Genomic DNA, 7,311 nt, shown 5'->3' on the forward strand with positions numbered 1-7,311 from the left:
TTTGTTTCAAATTTTGAATTTTAAATTTAAATTAATATTAGTTGTCATGCATTCGAATCTAATAGCATATACAGTGTACACAGGATTAATTCTTAAACAATTATACATATTGTGGTGAATGAAAGTTGGGGGAGGCGATGAAGAGGGGACCCCATATCACCAGTGTACATAAGTTTCAAAGAGAAAAATCATAGAGGGACTAAGAGCCTAAAAGTCTTCAATTTGGGTCCTCATTGCGTCAATGAATGATTTCCCATCTAGTTCATGGGAAAAAAACGCTTTTAAATAGTCAATCATACTAATTTTTCTGAAAATTGCTGGATTTTCAGGGGTGGTAAGACTTGGTGCTGGACCCATGTCACCATCCAGTTTTGGGGAAAAGAACGTTGCAATGGAAAGCCTTTCGTTGTGCAAATTCACAGTTGCCCGATGCTCAACACTTTTGTAAATCCCGTTTGTCACAATCTGCATCTCAGTTAAAAAACGTCACATTATTCCCAACTGTGTACTATGTAGCACACATTCTCATAAAAGTTCAATTAGGCTCAATAATAGGATATGGTTAACAGGGTAATCTTGTGAGTCCACCTATAACTACTGTTATGCCCCAAAAACATTGGAGATAGAATTCAGAAGCTATACCCTGATAGATCCAGGACATGATTTGTAAGTAACTCGTGTAATTTGCAATGAAATTAAGACAAAAAGAAAATTCCTTTCTGAAAATCAAAACAAATTTGTTGGGGAAAAGAGCAAGTACTTTTTTCAAAACGATGAAAGGAAAGTTGTTTGAATTTCACCACTCATACATCACAGGTAAGCAATAATTTGGAGCGTGGGGTGTAAGGGCATGTACAATACTAATTTTGAAGTTATTATGCCCAAGGTTTTTCAATATAAGACCTTTTCATCCATATATTTTATACTTTTTTTCGCTTTATAAAGATACGTGTTCTATTAAAGTAGTCAATATTCTATCAATAAACAAATTCGCTTAACTCTGACAAAGTAGCCAAAGTTAGAAGTTTAGGCACAAATTTGTCAAAAGTTAAATTTTGGGATGAAAGCTACACTTTGACCTTGCCTCGTTTTCTGAGCGGTGCAAGTTGATAATTAGTCTTACACATCAACCTAGTGTCGGCATACTAATCATATTCGGAAAGATTATCTCTTGAATCCTATTAAAATATGGGATGGACATTCTAATTTCCATATATGTTCATAATTGTAGAAACCAATTTGAAAATATCTCATAGGAAGGCCAAAAACTAGATAGATGTTGTAATTATATATATAAACAGAAAAGCAATTTGAAGAGATTGTTCATATTCACATTGCATCTTGGGAGAAAGGATTTTGAGCATGATTACCTCTAAAATGTCTCCAACATTGACTATGAATGCATTAGGAAGTGGTACAACAGGAACCCAAGCTCCAGCCTTTTTGATTTGGAGGCCTTCCACTTCATTAGCTTGAAGCACTATGGTAAGCCGAGTAGCATCAGAGTGGGGGCTAAGCCCCATCACTTGCTCAGGTTGGGGACACGGAGGATAATTGCCCATCCTCATTGATTGCATCCCTTCTTGAAAAAGCATTGTCATATCTTCAAGCTTCATTCCTAATGCTTTTGTCATTTGCTCAAGGACCTTGATGGCAAGGATTTTCAATTCCCTTGAGTACTGGTCTGGAGTTTCTCTACACTGTTAAAAAAAATGTAAATAAAAAGTAAAGAATATCCAATATGTAATAACAATGCACAATGCTTTAGATGTTAACTAATTTTTTATGCATGCAAGGATGGATGTTTTATCATCATCTCACAGTGACATGGCTTATTAATTTTCCTTATAAAGACAATTAAGAAGGTAAGATTTAAGAAAGGGATAATTTCATAAACCTTCCCTAAGATTTTTAACAATTTCGTTGAGCTCCCTTAAGGCTTCAAAAATTACACATACCTTCCCTAATTTGACACTTTTGGTAACCAAACCTTAGACTTGGTCAAAATTTTTAATGAATATCCTAAAATACCCTCAACTTATAACGTTTGAATTACTTTCCAGAACAATCATAATATATTTAATACAAATATACAAAAAGAGTGTGAAGTTTTTAACAACATATTTATTATATGATAAGCAAAGATGACAATAGTTCTATCACTATGATAAACTACTTTCAATGGTGATTTACCAGGGTATGTAATTTTTAATTTGAAAAAGAAAATACCGTCATAATTCTTTTAAAGTTTGTAGAATTTTGGATCGGTGGAACTATCATAGCTTGGTAGCAATTTTGGGTTTTTTTTTGAGTTAATGTTGCTTTTGGTACCAAAAACAATCAGCAAGTAAAAATTAGATCACATTCAAAGTCATAAAAAATGTCACTAAAACATTTATGCTGTCAATGTTTATATTTTATGGTTTTATTGGCAAAAATATAAAAAGGGGAAATAAGAATAGAAAAAGAAAAGGAAAATAATTATTAATACTATTATTTGTAAAAGTATATCTAACAAGAGAGTTTTATTAAAATGTTAAAACTAATATTATCATTTTATGTTGGCAAAGGAGGTAAATGTTATTTTTATAACCTCGAAGGAGCTCAATGAAATTATCAAAAACCTGAGGAGAGGTTTCTGAAATTGTCCCTTTAAGAAAAGCAAGTGAGGATATATTTTCCTGTATGTGTGAGAGAGAGAGAGAGATGATATAATTTATTTTTTGTCAATCGTCATGATCTACTCTATTCGTACTCTAACCTATTCTAGGAGGAGACCCAACTGAATCTATTGGGGAACCGACGGGGATTGTATCACCATCGGATCAAACTATTTCTACTCTAATCTATTTTAGGAGAAAGCTCAACGGGAATTGAATCACCATTGAGTCAAACGTACGCACTCATATGGATTTGAGAAAATCACATATAGTAGCAAAGTGATGGGGGGTAAGATTTGAATCTTTAACCTCGCACTCCACTAAAACTTCAAGTCATTGGGTGGCCAATAGCCATATGATTAAAAGAAGAGAAATGTTGGAAAACCATTAAGAATGCCTCCAAGGTAAAAAAAATAAGAAGAAAAGGCCCATCGTGTGGAGACTTTAAGAGAGATAATGATCAAAATATTCAATCCTTAGGACACTTTGCGGCTGATAAGCTGTCTTTTTTTTTTTCTTTCTTTGAAGGAGTGGCTGATAAGCTGTCTTGATCATTACACATGGAATTTTATTGAAGGGATAGCATTCGATGTTTCATGTTGTACGTCAGCCCCTACGACAGTACGACTTCCAAATAAATGCATTTGCATAATAAAATATATATATATATATATATATTACGTACACTCGGATATTCTCTGCTACAATTTTTAATGTAATAGCATTTGGATTTATTATTGCCTCCTCAGTTTCAATTATATGTAAAAGATTTTTTCTGTTAACCAATTATATGTTTAGTTTTGGCGGGCTACCCACCAGCATTATCAAAATTTTTTTTTCTGAATAAAGCATTTTAGTCATCAATGGAATACTTTTTATAAACAAATTGTGACCTAGAATAAAGAATAATTGAGTGGTTATCGTCTTTTTTACCCCTCAACAACTAATGGGACATATATTATTATTTTTTTCGACAAAACAAAATTCACAAACAGTGATTAAGATGCTGCATAACCATTATCTACATCTTTCTTTATTTACTGTTCTCTAAGATTTAAGACAAAGTACTTAATTACCTCATCAAGTCCTTTATTACTTTGCTTATTAGAAGGGAATTATATAGTTCAAGTCCTTTATTTCAGTGATGAAGATTTATTGCGTACTTCCGTCTACCAATTAATCCCTGATTTCCATAAAATAAAATCAATGCAGTATTTGTAATCTATCGATTTCCCTCTCTTAATTTTCCCAAGTCTCTAATTGCAACCCTTAATTCATAAACTTCAATGCAATGTTGGTATTGCAAAGATAATCGACATTGCCACTGTAGAAATAAAGGAGCAGAGGAGATAAGGAATAAATTAGCAAGCGGTAGTATATAAAGAACCAAATTAACCACCACTGCTATAATAAAGGACCAAAATGTTCATATTTCCATCAATTAAAATACATGAAAGAATCAAACCACCACACTTAAATAATGTCTCTTATTGTAAATCCGGTTTATAAATCATAAAAATCATCATTATATCTCTTTACAATTTCAATTCTAGACTTTCAGTTTCTTTATATATATCAAGACGTTGACAATTTATGTAAAAGAAAATAGAAAGATTACAGGTACGGTGATTTGCAAAGTTATAGATTGCTACTAACCACTTATTTTCTTAAACTATTACTAGTCTATGATCATCTTATCCCTAGCTTTTAAGTATTTTCACCCACAAAATTTTAAAATTTTAGACAAGTGTAGAGAATTTTAGACGCTTATGACTTTCCAAAATTATACTCTATGTTTTCAGAACCGGACCGGGTATCGACTCGGTCAAACTCAGAGGTCAAGGGCCAATGGGTTGAACTGGGTTCGATAGGGGTTGAACCGGATGACGTCATAAATTAAAATTATTTAAAAATTAAAATATTATATGTAATAACATGTTAATATTAATAAAGGTATATTCATATATATTTCAAGTTTCAAATATATTTAACAAGAAAATACAAAGAAATTAGAACAATCAAGTAGCAATTTATATTATTTAATGAGCATTAACAAGTTTAGAATTAAAATTATGGACTTAATTGAAAAATAACACCAAACTTTAAGAAAATATTGATAAAGTATGAAATATTTGAGGTATATTAATAATTTTTAACAATCTAGGGGTCAAAACATAATATTAAAAAAGTTTGAGTTTTTTTTTTAAAATGCTGATTGAACCAGAAAATCCAGTTTTTTCCCGATCATACCCGATCAAACCCAGATTTGACCGGGTTTTTACTTACCCGATTTTTTAGCATAACTCGGCCGGTCCGACCGATCGAACCGGCCGGTCCGGTCGGAGTTTAAAAACACACGTTATACTGTGTGTGATGTTACTGTAGCCCTCATGTATTTGACAACACAATTCATCATTTAAACTTAATGTATTTAGATCTTAATATATTCAGATACATTTGATAACCAAAAATTAAACATCTGAATTAATTAAGTGCCATTAAATTTTTTAGGCAAAACTTGCTATAAAAAATAAGTGATAAACTTTTCACTTATCACCGAATGTGATGTACACTCAAATATATTTGATTTAATACTTAATAATTCAATAACTTAATGAATTCAGATTTTAGATTTCAGTTTTCAAACTTCAATTTTATCAAATGCATCCTAAATACAATGATATGAATGTGTGTGCAAATTTTCTTGTACCTGAATGGAAGAGGAAGGTTGGGAAGTAAATGAGGTTTTCTCAAGTGAGTTGGCAGAGTGACCATGTAAAACGTGTCAGCCCAGTCAAGTTTTTGTTCCTCAGATACAACAAAGGCCTGTCCATATCCTTCTACATCGCCCGGCTCTTGGGCAAATCTCTTCTTCTCTTCAATCGTCAAATTGAAAAACTTTTGCATCTCTAGTTTCAGTTAGTCCACTAATGAAGAGCTCGCTCCATGATTAATCAGCTGGTGACAAATTGTACAGTCACTAATTATTTGGTGCTGACTATTATAACACTTTTCCATTTTAACAGCAGGCATGTATATCCATTTAAATTAGATGATTGCCCTTGTATAACAATTCAAAGAAGATCCTAGGAAAAGCAGGAAAGAAAAGGAGATCACTCCGATTACATTCTAGTCATGCATTATGTATTACTACTAGAGAAAACCAAATGAGTTCATATATTAGGGTAGGCATGCTTGCTTTTGACATAAAATTTCTGGATAATTACAAGAAAAGAAACATTTCAATATGAAAAAAATAACTTGTGGCAAGATATATCATTTACCTACAGTCCTGAAAAGTCATAGTTATTAACATAATAAATATTGCAGAATTATTTTATTCCCTTGAAAGTAAGTTAAAGTTGTGGTAAAAACCAAATTGAAATGACTAGTAGATTTTGAGCAAATACTATACAATCAGACTCCCTTATTAGGCCAACAACAATACCTAATATATGCATATACAAATACAAAATGACAAACCTGGAAGAAGCCCCATTCTTTGCAGGCAAAATGCAACTTTTCAAGCTCTGGATTCACTGATTCATCCGAAAGCAACCTTTGCATGTCAATTACTGGGATTTCCTCTGTGGAGACCCCATGAAGTTTGGTTGGATCAGGTCGTATGTATCGGGGTGGAACTGATGCAAATTTCTCCTTAGCCAACATAGGGTACTTTTAGAGAGCTCCCCAAATTTATCATACCAGATTCCATGTTTGTGGTTTGTGTAAATCTCTACCTATATATATATAAACACGTAGCTCCAAGTTGCAATTGATATCAATTCATGGAACGTCATGGAGTGATGTATTCCTTTATCAATTTGTATCAGTGTCAATTGTACTACAAAATGTAACCTTAAAGTCTTCATGGAACGTCTCTGGAGTGATGTATTCCTTTATCAATTTGTATCAAAATTGGATTAGTCCATCTCCAAAAATTGATGACTTACAAAATAGGATCCACATACTTTGCTACGCAGATGAGCTTGCGATTGTTCATTATTAAAGTAGACAACATCAGCCTAAAGAGAGCACATCAGTGCCTAGCCTGTCACAAAATATCAGCGTCAATTGTACTACAAAATGTAACTACTAACACAAATATTTAACCATTAAGACATTGAAAATACAAATAATAATAACGTACCTAATAATACAGCAAGTTTTATCACTTATTAAAAATTGTGTCTCAAAATCAATCTCATCTAGCGAGCGTTCGGACTAAAACTATTTAAACCATCAATTGCAATTGCTCTATCAATAGTAGAGAATCATCATCCAATTTGAGACATTTCCCAAACTACGTATATACAAAATATGTCGTTTGGAATTTTGCACTTCAACTATAAATGGATTGGTTTTAGGATAGAATTTTAAATTTAACATTATTACCCATGTAGTTGTTTTGCTTCTAAAATGCCTCGTATACATCAGAGGTGTTAAGTTCATGAGTAAAAAGATTACGTCCCACATTGATCCGAGAGATGGAGAAAGAGTGGTTAATATGTAAGTAAGGACCCAAGACCTAATGATTTAACCTTTTGGGTCAAAGTTGGGTTCCTAACTTCCATATTAGACTCTTTAATGGGCTCTCTCGATATGTTTTCCTCTATCAAGAATTGGTTTCATACCAAAGCAAAAGGTTCGT

The 7,311-nt window shown here is 32.6% G+C and overlaps 1 pseudogene; it reads right to left on the minus strand.

Annotated features, from left to right (window-relative positions):
- LOC113713999 (oxoglutarate-dependent flavonoid 7-O-demethylase 1-like) lies at positions 1-6,375 on the minus strand (annotated as a pseudogene).
- Positions 6,376-7,311: the final 936 nt, after the last annotated feature.

Source organism: Coffea arabica, chromosome 9c, assembly GCF_036785885.1.
Source record: "Coffea arabica cultivar ET-39 chromosome 9c, Coffea Arabica ET-39 HiFi, whole genome shotgun sequence".
In the NCBI taxonomy this organism is placed as follows: domain Eukaryota; kingdom Viridiplantae; phylum Streptophyta; class Magnoliopsida; order Gentianales; family Rubiaceae; genus Coffea; species Coffea arabica.